The 22,451-nt window shown below is 36.0% G+C and overlaps 1 protein-coding gene across 1 annotated transcript in view; it reads right to left on the bottom strand.

The window, feature by feature from the left end:
• IL1RAPL1 (interleukin 1 receptor accessory protein like 1) overlaps positions 1-22,451 on the bottom strand; it is a 1,269,227-nt gene that overhangs the window by 1,145,802 nt on the left and 100,974 nt on the right. The window lies entirely within an intron of this gene.

The raw sequence follows: 22,451 nt of genomic DNA, 5'->3' as shown, positions 1-22,451 counted from the left end.
GAAATAGCAAGTGTTGGAGAGGATGTGGAGGAAAGGGAACCTTTATACACTGCTGGTGAGATTGCAAATTGGTACTGTTACTGTGCGGTATAGAGGTTTCTCAAAAAACTAAAGATAGAAATGCCATATGATCAAGAAATTTCACTTCTGGGAATCTACATGAAGAAAACAAAATCACTAATCTGAAAAGAAATACGCACTTCTATGTTTATTGCAGTACTATTTACAATAGTTAAAATATGGAAACAACCTAAATGTCCATCAGTAGATGAATGGGTAAAGATGTGGTTCATATACACAATGGAATATTACTCAGCCATAAAAAGAATGAAATCTTGCCATTTGCAACAACGTGGATGTACCTAGAAAGTATTAGGCTAAGTGAAATAAGACAGAGAAAGACAAATATAATATGATTTCACTTACATGTGGAACCGAAAAAACAAAACCAACAATATGAAATAGATCTGTAAATACAGAGAACAGACTGATGGCTGCCATAGGGGAGGCGGGTAGAGGGGATGAGTGAAATAGGTGAAGAGAAAAAGAACTAGAGAGAATATTTGATATCTTGATCTAGGCAATGGTTACATGACTGTATAAGCATGTCAAAATTCATCAAGCTATACACTGAGATTAATGTAATTTATTAGTGCATTACGATACAACTTTTTCATATTGTATGTACATCAATATGAAAAAGTATAAATAAATAATTCAAATGCATTCTACAAATATAATTCTTTCTTCTCAGCGTTTCTAATAGTGAATCAAAATACCTCTGTGACACTAATACTAACCATGTTTTCTTCACAAATTATAAAAAAAGGAATGAGTGAATTGTGACAGTCATGAGTATTAAACTATTATTTCACTGATATAAATAACTTTAGAAGTAAGCATGGACTTTAAAGAAAATTACCACCTGACACAGGAAGACTTTCCTTTTTTTCTTTCCCTTTACCACACTATGCTTTTCTGAGCACAACAAAAATGCATAAATGGTCGAAATTTTTAAATGTGCTTTTATAAATCAGAAGAAGAGATTTCCAAAGAATTCCCTCAAGAGGCCTATGCTACCATGCAGACTTTATCATAACACCATTATAGCCCACATAGTTTACTTTTGTTCATGATATATTCTTAGAATACTCTACACCGTTACTCTATCTTGCTGATTATCCTTGTGTTAGCACTGTCACTAAGGGATTGGGAATCTTCTGATCCTATGAGGGAGAGGGTAATAAAAATCAGAGTCTTGTAAGATTTTTCAACCTTTTAAAATGTGTATGAAAATTATTCTCAGCAAGAAAGATGCTCAGGAGTGATCCCATCTTGTTGTGGAAGTTTCTAATTCTTCTAAAGTGGTTGTCTAGTGCAATGACTTCTTGGCTTTCTGCAGTTCTTTGTGAATATTTATGTATCTGACTGTGTTATTAAACCAAATCTCAATGTGGGTCATCTAAGAAATTTTTTCTTTTTGGAAGACACACAGAGACAGAGCTACAACACAAATTATGTTTCATTTACAGAATGTTGGAAATCTGTGTTGGATTGCTTTGCATAGAATAATCAGCAGTTTACCTTTTCAGACGTATTTTATTTTATATTTTTCACTGAAGCATGGGCAAGTCTCCAACAATTGGTTATTCTATAGTTTTCTATGGGTCCAGTAATACCACAGAACAGAAATTAAAGGTTGTTATCTGCACTAATAAGTAGGCCATTTGCCATAAACTAGAGAAAAACTAGAGAGGAAAAAATATCATGTGACTGAAAAGGTATTACTAAATTTCACCATTTCTCCAAAACCAGCAACCAAGTATAGCTGCAACTATTATTACAGAAGCATTATTTCCATGTGTCATTAATTTTACAAACCTCCCTTAGTGCTGACAGACTAACACTCCCTGTCTACTATATAAGAGAAATCACCAAGAGCATATGTGAGTAAGTTAGATATCTTGGAGACAGCTATCAGCACCTGGGTAGGCTGGACAAGAAAACTCAATTCTGGCCTCTCTCAATTCTTCAGAAATATGCATCTTACAATTACATTGCAGGGTTGTTTATAAAAAAATAAAATAAAAGATAATGATTCCAGGTACAGGAATTTTTTTATTACAAATGAATACATTTAAAGAGTTTAGAGGCAAGAAAATTCAAAAATTAGTTAGCAATATGCAGTGTTATTACTGGCATTTTTTCTCCAAGAATTTCTTTTTCATATTTTTCAAGTAGTATGTGTTTACTCAATAGGAAAAACACTCTATAATCAAAGCTACTAAATAAAATTGAGACAAAAAAATAGATGCTTCAGATGTTATGCTTTCTCAATTTTCATGAGCAAAGTAGACTAAAAATTACTCCTTTCCTCTCTCATGTATGCTGGAATGTTCCTATTAGAGGAGATGATCTCCAATGATGTCCTGACCTTTAATCTGCTCCACTTGGCAGCAACAAGATGTAACACCTTTCTACAATTCAATGAGAAATAAGCTGACACAATTGAATTGCCTTCTCTTTGTTTCCTCCAGAAGCTAATCATCAAAACAAACTATTGAAGATCATCTATGAGTTTGTTTCTATCTAATGAACAGTATAAATGGGCAGCATTTATGCAGAAATTTAGATTTTTTTAGGACCATTTATATTTATATAAAAGGAAATATAAAATTTGCATCAAACAAAAAATCTGTCTATTCTCATCATATCATTTTTTTTGGTATCATTAATCTACAATTACATGAGGAACATTATGTTTACTAGGTTCCCCCCTTCACCAAGTCCCTTCCACAACCCCCATTACAGTCACTGACCATTCAGCGTGGTAAGATGCTGTAGAATCACTACTTGTCTTCTCTGTGTTGCACAGCCCTCCCCGTGCCTCCCCCAACATTATACATGCTAATTGTAATGCCCCCTTTCTTTTCCCCCCCTTATCCCTCCCTTCCCACCCATCCTTCTCAGCCCCTTTCCCTTTGGTAACTGTTAGTCCATTCTTGGGTTCTGTGATTCTGCTGCTGTTTTGTTCCTTCAGTTTTTTCTTTGTTCTTATGCTCCACAGATGAGTGAAATCATTTGGTACTTGTCTTTCTCCACCTGGCTCATCATACCATTATTTTTATTTTCATTTATTACTTCAAGTATATAGTCCTTAGCTACCCAACTACAGGATATACTTGAAACCAAAGCCCAATCAAATATTCTGTATATGATTCTCAAGCCTAACAAGCAACAGATGTCTAATGATAATAGAGGTCAGACAAATAATTATTTCCCATTGAATCCTTTTCATGAGGCAGGTCCAGTGCTAGGCTCTCCTCATTTTTATTATCTTACTGATTTTTAAGAAACCCATGTATTAACTATTAATATCTCTATGTGATAGATGAAAAATCAGAGCCGAAGAGAATAATCGGGCATGAAGGTCCATAGTAAGTGGGTGCACCTTTGCTAAATCCAGTTCAATCTTGGAACAAACTTCCAATTAAAAGATAAGTAAGTCATGGGGATGAAAAGTACAGCATAGAGAATATGGGCTAAAATTTTGTGCAGAAAACATCTCTAAAAGCCCAACTGGCTGGACTAAAGAGTCAGATAAGTCCATTTTAATGTATCTATATCTATCTGTATGTGGACTTTTTTTCTCTTTGTTTGCAAAGAGCTACTTGTTCTTTCACTTAAACCACTAACTGCTCCAAGTCTACCAGCCAGCCAGAGATGACTGTTTCATGTTTAGCCTGCGAAAATGGGAGATGCTACATTCGTAATATTTATAAAATTACGATGAATCATGATTTACCAACATATAATTTGCTGAAGTTGTAGAAAAATGTTGTCTCTTAAATTTATTTCAGATCTTGCTCTAACTTTCCCATGGTAAGAGGTTTTCCCAAAGAACTACATAAAAAAGCTTTTGCTTACAAAAACACTTCATGTGAAGATTGGCCATCTCTGTTTGTGATACTCTTTTAACTCAAATGCATTGAAAAATCTCCCATGTTCATATAAATCCACTCTTGTATTACAGCAAAAGAATAAAAAAGACAATGAAATCAACCCTATAGGAAATTATCAAAAACCCATTAATTTTTAACTCTTACATAGAGTGAATTAGACTTACTTTAATTCATTTATAAATTCTTATGAAGGATGAATACATGAACACATTATACCATATGATATAACGGAAACCGGCTATCATCACACAGAAGGTCATTTATAAATGCTGCAGATTTTAAGTCATGCATTAATACATTTCACTGATGTATCTCAAACACCTACAATACCAGGCGTAAAATAAGTGCTCAAAAAATATTTATTGAACAAATTAAAGTAATGATTTTTCATTCTCCTTGCAATTGATTTGGCATTCATTCTATTCATAAAGAAAAAATATTGCATAATAGTAACAACTACTTAAATTTACTTAGTGATTTTCTTACATACACTTTTAAATATATTTTTAAAGAAATAATATCCTTAACACTGACTTATTTATCATATGAGTTTATTAACATTGTTAGAAAACACCAGTATTTCAGGGAGTTCATTTTGGAAAATGCTGCATTAGATTATTCTGCCTCTGGATGTAATGGAATACAACTTGAACATTCTTGAGTGAAAGTGTTTTGAAGATCAGTGAGTCTCCAAATATCACCAAAGGGGAGGAAAGATATGTGTACTTTCTTTCAAAGTTCCAACTGCTTCGTTATCAACTCTGAAAAAAAGCCCTCCGCTCACCAACCCTCCTTCAAGTCTCAATCCTGCAACTCAGGCATCAAGATTTGTAAAGCTCCAGGAATGATATTAGTAAGATCTAATGTTTGCAGCTAGCAAGTATATAGGGCTAACCACAGGCAGTACCATGAATAATGAGGCACATTTGCAAAATAACCCCTTCTTTCCTGAAAAATCTCAGGCATCCACATCACTAATCATTTCTCACAACTTACTGTGCCAGTGTGCAAAAGGTACTGCTGATTTTCAACAGGATTAATATACTGACATCCAAATCAATTTTTCTAAGTTCTCAGAAGTAGTTGGCAGGGGGTCTTTCCTTATGTAAGGTTATTTCCCTGAGTAAACTAAAACTTTCACCCAAAGTCACTATATAGTTTAGTGTGTGCATGGGTTGGTGTCCTGGTCTGAGTACCGGTTTTTAAAGTGAAATATTATATATTATTGTAAAGATATGAGGCATTGAAGTTACAGTTAGAGGTATAATTTCCTTTCTTCTTTCCCTCTTCTCTTCTGTTAAATTTTGTAAGTCTGTACTTTGCACAGCTCTCTCTGCATGTGCTGGGGAAATAAAGACACATGAGACAAATTCTGTTCCTGAGTTTCACAATTAAATAATCAAATGTGGAAGAAAAGTAATAGCAGCAAAAATATTAGGAAGAAGCAAATGACCCAGGAAAGTGGATTCTAAAGAGAAGGAGACAGTGATGCAGGATGAAGATGGAAAAAGGAGACAGGTTTTAAAATACTTAAGAAGGGATAAAAAAGATAAGACTTCTCAAGCAAAGCAAGAATAAGAAAGAATATAAAATCACTGGGAGACTTCAGTACATTTTTAGTGAAGCATTTGTAGGATAATCATAAAAATAGAGCACCGAAGCAATAAAATTATGTATAAATGATAACATTCACCTACTCACTTAAAATGTGCGATAATATTGTTCAGAAAGCTGTGAAAGCTCATTGAAATTCACCTTTGCAAGATATGTCTATTAAAATGGTATTGCATTTCCTGCTGTGTACATTACTCAGCTTCTTGGAAGTCGAAACTTTACATCTCAATCAAGGTTCATCTTCAAATCAGTAATTTATTGGGAATAGTCAGAACTTGAAACGCTCACAGGTATCCTTTTTAGGCAGGGAGGGTTCATATTTAATCTATTACCTGATGCAACTGACTGCCTTCCTTCTATTTTTCTTTTATAAAATACATGGAATGTCCTCCATACTCTGATGTGTTTATTTACCAAAACATTATGTATGAATTAGGGAACAGAATGCCTTTGACTCATAACTATCTTCAATCACAGCTCAGGAAAAAGAGTATTTGTTAGAAGATGAAAAATCTGAGGCAAGATAAGGAAATTCTAGACCCAGTCTTTCTTGCTTTAGGTTGCCATGATTCAAAATGCAACATATATACATTTACAGGCATTAGTTTCTTTTTCTCCTACAGGAAAAGGAAACATAAAACACAATATTAAACTGCCTTTTCAAAGACATATGGAGCATGCATCAAAATTATTTCTGAAGCTAAGGTCATTTTTTATAAAGTAAAATCTCTAGACCCTTATTTAATTAAAAGGCCAGCAAGACTAGATATATATTCAAAAGACAAGTATTTTAAAAAGCATTATGGTATAGGCAATTTTTTATCTGTTTGGATAACAGCCAGTAATAGAGAACTACACTCTTAATTAAATATTATTTTTAATGACAGGAATGTAATTATAAATATGTACAGAATTACTCAATCAATATTCTTATGTTATTTTGTTGCAAATTATATAAAGTATTAAATACTATTAAAATTCTAAAACTTATAAATATGCTTTTAAAAAACAGCCTCAAACAAAACACAAAGTTAATTCTATTATCTAAGACTATGAACATGATTCTAATAATCATCATTTGGCTTGGGTTCTTATTGTTCCTATTGGGTAACTTTAGACACATATTGGAGCCAAAGGTGAAAATGAGCTCAGACAGCAGAGCATTTCTGGTGTCCACTGCTACTAGAATAAACAAAGAGCGAGGTTTCATTGGCTAAATCAAATACCCCCTTCTCAAAAACATCCAATAGTTTCCCAACCTCTAAGTAAAGTGATATATCAAATTCCATTATGCTGGATTTCAATAATCACCACTACTGCACTGCTGTGAAATAAAACAAAGCTTATTTCTTGCTCACAACCCATGACCATCAGAGGTTGGCTCAGTGCTCTCTGTTCCTCAGTCACTCAGGGATTTGGGTAGAGTGAAAGAATAAAAAATGCCAACCCAGAATCCTACATGCAGAGAAAATATCCTTTAACAATGTCTGCAATCACCAGTGCAGAGAGAAAGGGGTTGGGTAGCTTTCGCTGAATAATCTCCAGTCTTCCCAGTGACAGCCCAGTGGAGTTCCTAGAGAAAAAGCCTGGAAAAGTATGAGCACCACCACCACCTCCCCACCATGACTGTGGCCCCAAGAAGCAGCACGCATGCAGGCTGGCCCATGCTCAGCCTCTTGCAATTCATCAGAATGTCTAGTTTAATATTCTCCATCTGTCTTCCTGCAGGCACCTGCCTCTCTGGGTTTTGGGAAAGAAGTTTGTCCTACAAACTCAGTTTTTTGATGGGTCCAAGAAAGTCACTGATACTCAATTTGTCAAGCTTCTTCTTGTTGTAAGAGTGGGACTGATGACTTCTCAGCTTCTTTACAAGTCAGAGATGAAACCAGAAGTCCTCTCTGGAGTGCTAGCGTATTTTTATATCACATTTATACATCTTTTTAAAAACAATATAGTTCAATATTGGAAACCCCCTTCTTTGCCAAGCTTTGAAGTTCCCCTACCTCATGGTAAAAAGGATTTTCAATATGGCTGTAGGCCCATCCAGACTGGTCTTGGACCTTGTACTACTGGAGAATTCCCAGGCTCGGCCTTCAGACTTCTCAATCAACCCTCACTCCCTCGATGATCTCATCTAGTTGCACAGCTTTAAACATTTTTACTTATGCTGACACCTCTCAAATTTTTATCTTCAGTCTAGACTTCCCTCACAAATTCAGACTCATATACCCAACTGCCCACTCAAACCTGCCCTTGGAGATCTAATAGAAATCACAGACTTGAAGTTTTCTCAGCCAAATCTGCCACACCTGCAGAATCACCATGGCAGCTGGCACTGCAACTTCCCAATTACTCAGGCTACGCACCTTGATATTATCCTTGACACTTCCTTTTCCTTTATACCCTACATTCAATCTGAGAAAATCATGATGGCTCTACCTGCAAAAGAAATGTAGAATCTGGCCACCTCTCCCAATTTCCACGGCTAATACCCAAGTCTGAGTTACTATCGCCTCTTGTGTAGATTGGTACAACCACCTCTTAATTGATCTCTCACTTCTATCCATGTTTCCCCTCTCCTGCTCAATTAGAGTGACCCATTTAAAATAAAAGATAGGTCAAGTTACCTTTCTGCTCAAACTTGTACAATGACTATTTCACTCCATGCAGAAGCCACATCTTAACAGGAACCTACAAGGCCCTATGCTGTTCAAGACGTGGCCACTAGCCACTCAGTGTGGTTCTTGAAATTTAAAATGTGGCTAGTTCGAACTGAGATGCACTGCAGGTGTGAAATATGTACCATATTGTAAGTTCTTAGTGCAAAAAATATAAAATATCACATTAACATCTTTATATTAGTTACATATTAAAACAGTAATATTTTGGATATATCGGCTTAAAAACTATACTATTAATTTCATGTGTTTCTTTTTCTGTTGTTTTCAACATGGCTACTAAAAATTTTTAAGTACATATTTGGTTTGCATTGGATTTGTTTTGGATGGTTCTGCTCTATACAATCCTGACCCCAAGTTAACTCTCCAAACCCCTCTCATCTACTCTTGCCCTCATTTCCCCTACACAGGCCAAACCATCTTTCTTGGTGTTCTTTGAACATCAGGCATATTCCAACCTTAAGGTTTGTATTTTAGCTACTGCTCTTCCCTTTACCAAGAGGACACTTGCTTTTGGGTATTTTCAGCTTTTCAGGTGTTTGTTCATTTCTCACCTTCTTGATGAGGCTTACCCTGACTGTCCCATTTCAAACTGTCTTTACCTCCCATGTCAGCATGCCCAAACTCATTCACCTACCAATCTTTCCATTTTATCCATGCACTTATCACATTCTAACATATTATATTATTTATGTCCTTATAATACTTAATTTTCGTTGTCTGCCCTCCTTCTAAAACATAAGTGTTGCAAAGGCAGGTATCTTTGTTTGGTTCACTACTGTATCCCATATACCTGGACCAGGGCCCAACCCTTAGTGAGGGTTCCCTAAGTGTTTCTTGACTTGATTACACCTAATTTTTAAGTAAAATCATATTACACACATTATTCACAAAATCACTTTTTTTCACTGCACAATAAATTACAACTATGTGTCCTGGTCAATAAAAATAATGAGCTTCAGTCTTTTTGAATATAAACTACAATTTACCAATTCTCCTTTTAAAGGTCATTTGTGTTGTCTTTTTTTGCACTTTTACAAACAATATAGTATATTCCTATGTGTGGAAAGGCTGGGTCAAAAACCATGTACATTTTAAATGTTGAAACTTGTACTAATCTATGTTCCTACACACCATCAATTAATCTCCTACTTAACACAGCCTAGACTAGAATTGCTACTCACTCTTCCACCCACGTTATAAACCTAATATGCCATTTGAATGATCACCTTTCACCATCTCCCCACAATCCTACCCCCAGATCCACGCCCTCCCAAGACCCCACCTCAGTTCCCTTTTCATTCACCTACACCACATCCCTCATTCAAGGCTAGAAATATTCCTTCCTATTCTGAGAAAGCCAGCAATTTTCTTCATCAATACAGGCTAATGTTTTAGGCACACAAACTCTGGACTCAGATTATCTGGGTTGAAATTCCTGCTGTACTGTGAAACTCAGTGACCTTGGGCTTGTTAGTTAATCTCTCTATGTCCCCCTTTTCCTCATTAGTACAGCAGTTATCAACAATACTTTCCACTGAATTTGTAATGATGATTAACTGAATTACCACATAGGAAGCATTTAGGATTGTCTATTGTCTATACGTGTATCCTAAATGCACTCATTTTTATTACAACACACTTGATACTTACATGCTATCTTTCATTCACAGATTTTTGTTAAACTTCTGAGATAACTGCAAATCCCTCAAAGATAGGGACTTGATAGATCAAGTCCCTAACTAATCAACAAGGCCTTTTCCTATGGAAATCTGGGAATTCTGAGGTTTTACCCAGCAAAAAAAGCAACACAATGGAAAATGCCTCATTGCTGGCACATCTCTCCCATTCTTCCACTATACCTGTCCCTGTGGTCATTTGTTAATGCCCACAATTCCACAGCAACTTGCATTAGTTCCTCAATGTTTCAGGATGGTCCCACTCCTACTGAAACTAGTAGAGCTCTTGTGTGCTTCCTGGGCCAAGGGGCTTTCTTCACAACATGACATTTGTTTTTATTCTAGCTCCATTTCAAATATTCACTGAGACTTTAGGTTAAATCTTGATGCTTTGAAAAAAGACACTCTGCCAACTACACTAAGACATTTAGCCACACACATCTCATTAAAGTCAATGAAAAATGTGCTACAAAAATCTCTATTCATGGCACCACATTCTCCCCTCACTATGTGCATGTCATTCCTATTTATACCGAGTAGAGAGAGGGAAAGACCTTTAAATATTTCTTTTAGTCATCAGCTCAGATTAGATTTATAAAAAGCTTTCTCTGTGACTTTGGACTAAATATGAAGCAATATACTGTAGTTAACATCATTTGGGTCATGATCATTCACAGTAATGTCACCATTTCTCCTTGGCAGCCTTGCTGCCAAGGTAGATTTTCAGGCATTTGCCCTGAAGTTGTAATGGTTGAAAAAAGACTAGTCAGTGGTGTGATCTATTATATAGACTCTGAGTGACTCTATGCGAGTTTAAAATGGTAAAAGATGTTTCTGGGATATTAGCTTATATAGCCTTCATGTACTGTTTGCATAGGTACCATCTGAGACACACAAAAACATCATATAGGCCTAGGACCATGTCATTATCATTTAAGGAAAAAAGGATACACATACTAGAATAGATAATCCTATGGAAAATTACCTTAGTTAATTAATTGCCAAAGAAGCCAAAAAAGCAACACACGCTGTGAGAGTCCAGAGGAAGAACAGGCCAATTTGGCTTGAGTTTCTTGGGCAAAGTGTCAGAAAGGAAGGAGAAGGCTATCTTGCTGTGCTCTGAGGACTGGTGGGGGAAACAAATTAAGAAAGTAAAGGTTACAACCAGGGAGGTAGCAGTGGGTCTATAAGAAAGAGATGGTGAAAGAAAATGGAAAAATGGCATTTGTTTTTGATTGAATTGGAGAAAAAGTCAGACTTTGGAAGTGGCTAAGTAGAAAACTGATCACCCAATTGATCCAGATAAGGGTGTGAGAAGGTATTTTGGAAGGTTAGAAAAATTTGGTATGAAGCATGCTGATCCATTAAAGGGAGTAAACTTTTCATTTTCATTACGTTCCATTTTTCAATCTATTTGCTATTAAAAATAAATTTGGTACTAACCAAAGCTTCTGTCTCTTTCTCTCTTTTTAGCAGAGACTTTGAGGGGAAACCTCCTAAGTGTATATCCTTTAGATGTTAACTGACATCACCCTAGTCTGAGAGTTCTTACTCTGGGCAATTTTGTCCCCAAAGGGACATGTAGTAATGCCTGATAATATTTTAGGTTGTCACCATTGGAAGGAGTAATGTGTGTAGAAGAGAGGGATACTACTTAATGTCCTACAATGGACAGGGCAATCCCCCCAACAAAGAATTATCTGGCCCAACTTGTCTATAACATCAAGGTTAAGAAATCCTACTCTAGTCCAAGCTACCGTCCTCTCTTCCTTGTACTACTGCAACTGATTCTTCATGCACTTGTCCTCCTTGTCCCACTCCAATCTTCCCTCCATAAGACACCCAGAGTGAGCTTTTAAAAGATAAATCTGACCAAGTCTCTCCTTTGCTTAAAAGTGTCCTTTGGTTTGCCATTGCTCTTTGGATTAAGACCAAAATTTTCAATATAGTCTATAAGGTTGTGTATGAATTAGACCCTACCTATATGTCCAGCCTCTTCTGTTGCCACCATTTTTCTTCCTCTCTTTAGTGCCACCCCCTTTATAAAAATTGTCATGCTTTCTCCTACTCACAGGGCCTTTAAACTGTTATTTCTTTTAGCATGGGATACCTTCACATAATTAACTCCTACTCAACCTTCAAATGACACTTTAGAGTAGCCTTCATTGAACACACAGACTTGACTTTCTATGACAAATTTTTATAGAAAACCTTTACACCTTGCCTCCAAAGAATTTATCAGAATGTGTTTACATCTGTCTTAGTTTGGATTTCCCCAGAACACAAGCTAAGACAATTTGAGTTCAAGTAGTTAATGAGGAAAATGATTCCAGGGAACATTGTTTGGGATTGGACATGAGCCAGGGAAAGAATGTCAGTCAATAAAGGGTGTCCTTTTAAGCAAGTTTACCACCATGGTCAACTGCAGCCTAATCCCTCTGGGGAACTCTGCTAGAAAGTAACAAACACATCTCATAACTATCCCAAATGAGGGGTGGGGAACCTAGGGATATTTATCCATCATTCCGCATCCATCACAGCTTGAGGGCTACTCCCAAGGGCATGAATGCCTCAGCATGTATAACTTATCCTGTACATGGGCCAAGTATGCTTTCCTTTCCAAAAACAAAAGCCCTCAGGCAGATATACACAGGCATTCTATGTAAATAGTCTTTGCTTCACTGAGTGCCAAGGGCATGTGGCTTGGCATTGAGAGCATCTGCCACACTATTTATTTATGTAATTATTTAATGAATGTCCATCTTCCCTACTGGACTTCACAAGGTGTGTCTGTTTAGCTAACCAATATATACGTTGAAGCTAACACAATGCCCTGAACAAATAACACTTAATAAATATCTGTAGATGAGCAAATTATTTAATGAAGAGACCTCTTCCACATGTACTTGTATTATCAGACCTGGTTTGGAGTTGGGCATTTGACCCCCAAAATCTTATGCCACATTGATAAATCTGGTGTATGGTTTTAAACACTTGACAGACACTTCACACTGTTATGAATACTATTATGATGATGACTACTACCAAAATGACAGAATATAAAAAGTGTTGGCAAGGATGTTAGGGAATTGAAAATCTTATACATTGCTGATGATAATGAAAAATGGTGCAGCCACTATTGAAAACAAGATGGCACTTTACAGATTCAAATACACTGATAACGTTTATCAGGGAATCTGGGCTTTTCAAGATCTTTTGCAGACTACACAATAAGCCACATTTCAATTCTCATTTCTTTCATTTGTTTTGCAATAACATGGATATTCTTTATGATAGGTGAATAGGAACCTTTGGACTTATCTAAATTAGAAGACAAAGATAAGTATGGGCTGCCTACAACAAGGGAAGGTGCAATCCAGGATTGTTGTGGTTATACAGTGAAGTGTTAAAGCATTTCCACCATGGAGTACCTGACTACACTAAAAATAGGCAACTCTGAACTATACTGTAGTTGAAGGGCAAGATAAAAATAAGAAACTTAAAAAATAATTGTATAGAGTAATGGGATTGACAACTGAACCCACAGGAACGAATTCACTAATAAGATTTATTTTTACTGAATGCAGGAAATAATATACCATTGAAATACTTAACAAAAATGTTATAGAAGTGTACTCATAATTTAAGAATGACTGACAGTCAAGCAGTGACAATTTATACAATAATCTGTAATAGGATCTCCTTTTGTTTTAACCTTTTGACCCCTTTCTCTCATTTTTTCCAACCCCACCCCCCTCCTCTAGAAACCACCAATCTATTCTCTGTATCTTTGAGCTTGTTTTGTTTTGTTTTTAGATGCCACGTGTAAGATAGACCTTAGAGTAGCTGTCTTTCTTTGTCTGATTTATTTCATTTAGCATAGTACCTTCTAGGTCCATGCATCTTGTTGCAAATAGCATGATTGCTTTCTTTTTTATGGCTGAACAATATTCCACTGCACATATTTTTTTACCCATTCAGCCAAGGATACTTAGGTTGTTTCCATGTCTTGACTATTGTAAATAATGCTGAAATAAACATGGGGGTGAATATATCCTTTCAAGTTAGTGTTTTTGTTTACTTCATATAAATACCCACAAAATGGATCTGCTGGATCATATAGCAGTTCTATATTTAACCTTTTAAGGAACCTCCATTCTGTTTTCCGTAGTGATGGCACCAATTTATAATAGTTTACAAGGGTGCCCTTTTCTCCCCATCCTTACCAACAATTGTTAGTTCTTGTCTTTTTGATAACAGCCATTCTAACAAGTGTGAGGTGATCACTGTGGTTTTGCTTTGCATTTCTCTGACGATTAGTAATGTGGAGCATCTTTTCATGTGCCTTTTGACCATCTATATGTCTTCTTTGGAAAAATACCTACTCTGATGCACATTTTTTAATTGGATTATTTGTTTGCTATTGAGTCTTATGAGTTCTTTATATATTTTGGATATTATCCCCTTATCAGATATACGATTTATAAATATTCTCTCCTATTCAGTCGGTTGCCTTTTCATTTTGTTGATGGTATTCTTTGTGGTACAGAATATTTTCAGTATGATGTAGCCTTCGCTAGACTTGCCAAGAAAAAAAGAGAGCAGCATCAAATTAATAAAATCAGAAATGAAAGAGATGTTACATCTGATACCACAGAAATATAAGACCCTATTATGAAAATCTATATGCCAACAAATTGAGCAACCTAGAAGAAATGGATAATTCCTTAAATCTACAACCTACCAAGACTGATATATGATGAAATAGAAAATGTGAAGAGACCAATTACTACCAGGGAGATTGAATCAGTAATCAAAAACCCTCCAACAAATAAAAGTCCAATATCAGATGTATTCACTGTTGAATTCTACCAAACATTCACAAAAGAACTAAAAACAGTCTTTTTCAAGCTCTTCCAAAAAATAGAAGAGGCGGGAACTCCTCCAAACTCATTTTATGAGATCAGTATTACCCTGATACCAAAACCAGACAAAAACACCAAAAGAAAAGAAAATTACAGACCAATATCTATGATGAACATAGATGGAAAAATCCTCAACAAAGTATTAGTGAACTGAATTCAACAGTACAGTAAAAGGATCATACACCATGATCAAGTAGGATTTATTCAAAGGATGTAAAGATAGTTTGACATACTCATCAACAGGATGTACCACATTAACAAAAAGGATAAAAATAATATGATCATATCAATAGATGCAAAAAAAAGCATTTGACAAAGTTCAACATCCACTTATGATAAAAACTCTCAACAAAGTGAGTGAAAAGTGAGTAATGTGCACAGTGCATTATAATCTAAACATAACAAAGGCCATATAAGACAAGCTCACAGCTAACATCATACTGAAAAGCTGACTTTCCTCTAATATCATGATCGAGACAGGGATGTCCACTCTTACCAATTTTATTCAACATAGTGTTAGAAGTCCTAATCAGAGCAATTAGGCAAGAAAAATAAATAAAAGACATTCAAATTGGAAATGAATTAAAAATGTCACTATTTGCACAAGACATTATATATAGAAAACCCTAAAGACTACACCAAAACCTGTTGAACTAACAAATTCAGTAAAGTTGCAGGATATAAAAATCACTGTACAAAAATCTGTTGCAATCCTATATTCTGATAACAAGCTATCAGAAAAAAAGTAAAGAACACAATCCCAGTTACAATTGCATCAAAAAGAATAAAATACCTAGAAATAAGTTTAACCAAGGAGGTGAAAGACCTGCATATTGATCACTATAAGACATTAAAGAAAGAAAGTAAAGATGACACAAATACATAGAAAGATATTCCATGCTCATGCGCTGGAAGAATCACTATTGTTAAAATGACCATATGACCTAAAACAATCTAGAGATTCTATGCAATGTCCATCAAAATTCCAATGGCATTTTTCAAAGACATAGAACAAATCCCCCTAAAATGTGTATGGAACCACAAAAGACCCTAAATAACCAAAGCAGTCTTGAGAAAGATGTACAAATCTGAAGGCACCATGCTCCCTGATTTCAAACTATATTACAAAACCATAGTCATCAAAATACTATGGTTTTGGCATTAAAACACACATAAAGATCAATGGAATAAAATAGCCCAGAAATAAACCCATACATATATGGTCAATTAATTTATGACAAAGGAGCCAAGAAGATACAACAGTGAAAGGATAGTCTCTTCAATAAATGATGATGGGAAAATTCTATGGATGGAAAAGAATGAAACTCAACCACTATTTACATCATACATGCAAGTCTTTAGTCCATTTTGAGTCAATTTTTATGTAAGACCTGAAACCATAAAACTCCTATAAGTAAACAGAGGCAATGATTTTTTAAAATCTGACCACATAAACAAAAGCAATGAAAGCTAGAATAAATGGGCCTACTTCATTCATTTCTTTATCAAAATTCTACTAGTTGCAGCTACTGGATCATTACGCTCTGCCCAGGCCTCTGTGCAGTGGTCAATGCTGGTCTTTTTCTCTGGAATTGCTGTACCCATTAGTAGAGTAATAAATTCCTGTTTCTAGAAAGACATTCTTATCCAAGACCGCATGAGTAAATATATCTGCCCTCTGAGATACATTGGAATATATTTATATTTATATTATTTTTATGCTGACCATCCTATTGGGATAAGAGATCCTTGAGTACAAGGCATGTAGATTATCCATATTTATATCACAGTCTTTTATAGTGCCTAATTCACATGTCTATTATGTTGCTTTCTTTATCCCTTCTACACATAATGTATTTTTTAATGGAAATACATAATTGAATAAGAATTCCTTTTTTGAAAATATCAGCTATTTGTCTTTACAGAAAGACCTTATCAAAGGATGCTGGTAAGTTTGATGGAAACTCTTGCAGATATTTTGAAGGGGATTCATAATTTTAAATGTGTTTAAGGTTGACTGCACTGTTTTTATTTATTGTGTTTTTGTATGGTAATTTCCATTCAGAACTTAAGACTCAAATTTGTCACTGGAATTGTGGTTAGATCTATCAAATACAATTAAGGTAGGCTCTATAAACAGAACCATCAGCTAGACCCATTGGCTCTGCTACCAAAATATACCCTGGATTTGTCCATTTCTAATTAAAATGTCATCTTAGACCAACCCAAGGAGTTGTAAAAACCTCCCATCACATCTCACTATACCCACTCTGGACTGCTACACAACATTCTCAAAAAGAAACTGAAGTGAACATCTTAACAAATTAAATCACTTCACATATGCTACTTAAAGTCTTCCAGTGGATTCCTGTCATATTTTGAACAAAATGCAAGCTCACTTGAAAATGCCAGTGGTCAATAGTACCTGGCCTATGACTACCTCTCCATCTAAGTATTGTTACTCTGAATAGCCAGTATTCTTAATCTTGCCTGCCATACTCCATTCACGCAGCCTTCTTGCCAACTAGTCCCTACCACAGGGCCTTTGCATTTCTTCTCTATTTTCCCTTGTCCAGCTCTTTCTCACTCAGGTATAGGCTCAAATTTGACCTCCCCAGAAAAACCTTGCCTATCTAACCACTCTCCATTACACTGCCACATTTAATGTTAATTTCCTTGCAATGTTTATTGTTAACATTTATCATTAGCTTTTATGTTTGTATAAATCACCTCCCTACTTGAATGCAAGGTCTGTGAGAGAAGTGACCTTTTTGTTAGATTTGCTGCTGGATTCCCAACTCCTACAATAGCTCCCTAATACATTAAAAGGCTGTGTGTGTGCATATGCGTGTGTGTGTGTGTGTGTGTGTGTGTGTGTGAATGAAGATGTAAACAAAAGGAGAAGTGATACTATTCTGAGATTTGAAACAGAAAGAGGATAATGAAAGGGAGCTATGACTGACTAAGATTCCATTAATTGGGCAGGAAAAAATGAATGGCAGAATAAAGACGGGGCACAGTTAGCCCTATAATCCCCTGAAGGAAAAAAAATGTACAACTGGTATTGCTGTCCAAAGCTCTATAAATTGGAGGAGGCTTACAACCATTTCAAGATTTAAGTAACAATGGATTAAGCAATATGCAGGAATCTATATGCGTGGAGTATTTGTCACTAGGATACTTTTCACATCAGTTTGCCTATTATTTCATGGGAAGAGTGTTGTTTACAATAATGGTTTTGGGATACCCAATTACAGACTCCATTTCCCTACTTCTACTATTAGGTGATGCTTCATAGACTGCACTACTCACTGCAAAGAGTTCCTGAAGCATATGGAAACTTGAGTGGACAGAAAAGCAAGCAAGCTAAGGAGGGAAGATGGGAGGTAGGGAGGGAAGTCATAGAGAAAACAAAAATAGGAGGAAAGCTAGTGGCACTGACGTTTTTTATAGTAGTAGACACAGATACTATTTAGAAATCACCAACCGTTCTATAAAAAGATTAGCACATTGGTTTACTTTAGAGCAGAGAGATAAGGTGATTTTGATGTCTTCTCTAATTAATGGTGCAGCTGTGGTTTGCTAATAACAGAAAACAGAGTGGTGACAAAGGCATTATAATTTATCAGCCATAGTTATGACTGCTTTGGGGAGACAGCTGCTCTGATCTCTTAAAAATCATGTATTCTTGTGGGATGGCGGCGATTGGAAAAAGAACTTTATATCCCTTACATAAGCCTTCACTACCAATCTCCTGTCCCAGGATATGTACTGGTACAATGGAACCTATGCTTTTTCAAGAGAGGTTAACAATGATCCCACTAGGATTGCAGAGACAAGATTTTCTCTGAAATCAACATCTTTATACCAGCATCATGGCTGATATTTACTGAACAACTACTACATGCCATTTTCACATGGATTATTTTATGAAATATTTACTATACGAGGCAAATACTATCATTAACCCTACTGAGGAAACTGGTCTTAAATGTGGTAACTTGCTCAAGGGCAAACAGGGAGAAAGTGTGACTCCATAACTTGCTTTCCTAAGAGTTCCATCTTCCTAATTTCTTAAACCATTAACTAACTAAACTGAACCTAGTGTGTATAAGTATCCAAAGTTCAGCTTCTCTGATGCCAGGGCAGAAGAGCTGTGCATAAAGAGGAGACTCCAGGCGGATCCGTTACAATCTGCAGTCTTACGATGATAAGAACTGAGGAGGTTATTAAGATAATTGAGATAAAATCAATAGTAGCTTTAAGTCTCAATGTTTAGGTCTCAATTGCATTTTGAATGTTTGAAACTACAGTCTTCATTTCAAGTAAGAAAATAACAATACAGAAGTAAAGCAGAAGAAATAAGTTTAATATGAAACAATTGTGTAAAATGTCATTAAACTGGTGAATAGCACGTGTCTATGATCACTTTATTTTTATCAATAATACAGTGGGAAAAGAACTTAAAACTGCTGAAATCTAACATATTTTAACATCAAGTGAAAAGCATTCTTTTTCATAAAGAGTGACTTAAAAAGGCAACAATGCTCTACAACTACACAATGAGATGACCCCATTTGAATTTAATTTCTTTTGCAAACACTGACTACTTGAAAAGGCCGATGGTTACTTGATATATTGCAGTTTCTTTCTTTTGAAACCCTGTCAGTTGTATTGAAGGTTTTCACAAAGTTTAAAATACCAATTAGAATACTTCCCGCCAGTGCAACTGTGCCATAACAACCCTGAAAATTACCTTTGGAATAAGCATTTTTAAATACTTTCAATTGTTTAATTTTCTCAATTATATTTTACTTTCTACTATATATAACTTATGATTACAGTCTTTAATTAAAAGCAGTTAATAACAATATTTGAAGTTCTCATTGTACCTGAATAAGATTTTAGAGCACTGAAAAAAAACACAACACAAACGAGAGCCCAAACTACAATTACATAGAAGAAATGCGTAAAGCCTAACATTTTACACGACCTAGCAAGGATCACAAAATGACTTGTTATATTAAAAGAAAAGCCAGCACTATCTTCCAAACTCAATCTAAGGCTTAACTACACAAGCATCAGGGCCTCACTCGGCTCCCCTAATACAGTCAGAAGTACAGAGTGGTTGTTTAAAAATAAATATGCCCTGCTATGTAAAGGCATATTATGTCTAATTCATAGTGTGAATTGTACCTTCATTTTTCTGTTAAAACATTATTTTCTTTAATTATCTTCCCTTTCCAACCCTGTTTAAATTCACCTACCACACTTTCTGCTGTATATCTTTTTTGTAGGGAAGTAAGTTAATGAGATCCCAAGACTCTGACAGGTGGTGCTGACCCTGAAAGACACAAAGCCATGGCCAGAGGAGAAGCAGCGGGAGTAGTGAGGTGCTGAGTCTCTTCCCACATGGGCCATAAAGTGTCCTAATTTATAACTCGTACGTAAACCCAAGGGTTTATCTCTTTAGATTTACACATGTTCTATTTCCAAAATGAGAATCAGAGAATCCAACAAAAAAAAATTCATTTGTATACCAATTTTCTTCTGAGGTTAAAACATTTAATAGATGTTGCTTTATGGGTTTTTCCAAGCAGCCATATACCGATCCTGTAATTAATCACATTTTTTGTAAAAATTAATCTCTCATTACAGAAAAATAACTGCCTCCTGCTGTATATCAAAGCAACAGAGAAGCCCCCATTTTTACACAGACATTTCACACATTCGTACTTCAATCAGTCTTGTATTAAACAACAACTTAGCAAGCATATACCATGTTCCATGAATGCCCAATGAATAGCTAATCTAACCATTGGAAATAGGTTCTAAATTGTGCCAAATCAATTCGCTTTTAAACTAATCATCCCCATTTTAGTGCAGTTTAGGAGCCAGTCTAGAGGTAAAAACCCCCATTTTTTTTACCTTAAGCAAGTTACTTAATTTCTTTGGGCTTAACTTTCCTCATCTATAGAATAAGGATAATGAGTGTACCTATTTCATAAGAATAATGAGAAGATGAAATGAGTAACATATGCAAAGTGCCTTGTAAATATATTGACAATTAGCATTATATTACTTTAATAAGAGTACATAGGTTGGACATAAGCTGTGATCACTTCTCTTTAATTAGTTACTTCTTCCATATCTCAGCTTGTAGAATATTATATTCTTATTAGGTAGTAAAAGGTATCCCATTGAGTCAAATAGTATTTTTTTAAGTCTTCCCATACTTTTCATATCTAATTTCCTCTAGCTATGCAGCCAAATTCAGAAATATGTCCTTCTTTTAAATAATACTTCTAATTTCTCAAAATGAGCAGAGCTATTAATTTACTATTATTAATTGCTTTTTCATTAATGAAATTGAAAAACCAGGTCTCTGTGGGGTTTCAGCCTTGCCAATGAGTTTCAGCCCTAGGCAAGTTCACTATGGATTCAATGAGACCAGAAAATGACAATGGAATGTTCTTGGGGTGAAAGGGTTTATACCCAACTTTATCCCCACAGTGGCAGATCAATCACCAGAATCCTGGCCACTCAGAGCAAGTCTGCAAGCAGCAAGCCAGTCTCTGCCTCTGGGCCTCTCTGCCCCCACAGCCACTGTGTCTCTGTCCTCGGAACCGCCACCACTCCAGTCTCTTCTCTCCTGCAGCCATGCAGCCTTGCAGCCGTGCAGCCATGCAGCCGTGCCACCATGTCACCCAGAGCACTGGGCAGACCTCTTTATATATAGCCAATAGCAGTGTATTACCCACATGTGTGAAGTGAGCTAGCTAACCAGAGACAGGTGAAAATCCTGGCCATAGGAACCTTTACTTTATCCTCAGGGATATATAGCTTTCCATGTCAGGTTTCTTAACATCTAAGAAAGTGGAGTTTCTACTGGCACATGTGTTTTAGAATCCTTAACCTGAGTGACTAAGGGTGACAGGAGTAAAAGTATGATGACTATGACATAGTTTTAGCAATCTATTTTTACCTACCCTTTCTTAAAGTCATTTTAAGGTACTGACTCCCAGTCCAGCAATGAAGGCCTTTTGTTGCCTTCTAAATATTCATCCGTCTGTCACTATGTTCACCATTTACATACGGTTCATCAACAGCTGATGGCAACTTTACCCATCACTGCATATGGTCCATTAACAGTTGACAGCTGTCAGTAAGACAAGACTACTCAAGCTCTTCTGCAGCAATGAAGCTTCTAAAACAGAGGGGAGAAAGAGTATGAACTTACCACCTGCTGGGACATCTTAACCTGGCACTAATAAACTTTGTTCACCAAGTCTTCCTCTGCTACAGGGGAGAGGCTACAGTTCAAAGGAAATGATTGGGTAAAATATCTGAGTTAACCCAGGAATACTTTTAAGAAATATCACTGTGGGGAAAGTTGGGGGTTCCTATGGCCAGTATCCTCACTGAACCTAAATCACTTGATGATGTAACCGACTGTTGCTAGGCTACCTCTTCTCTTTAATTCTCACACCTTTATGCAATAAGCTATTATTGCGCTATATAGAGAGCTTAGCCCAGTGCTCTGGGAGGAGGCAGAGATGCTAGTGCTCAAACTACCACTGGGAGAACAAGCTG

Source organism: Manis pentadactyla, chromosome X (genome assembly GCF_030020395.1).
Source record: "Manis pentadactyla isolate mManPen7 chromosome X, mManPen7.hap1, whole genome shotgun sequence".
NCBI classification, from domain to species: Eukaryota; Metazoa; Chordata; class Mammalia; order Pholidota; family Manidae; genus Manis; species Manis pentadactyla.
Note: the sequence above shows the minus strand (reverse complement) of the source record. Positions and strands in the feature narration are given on the sequence as shown.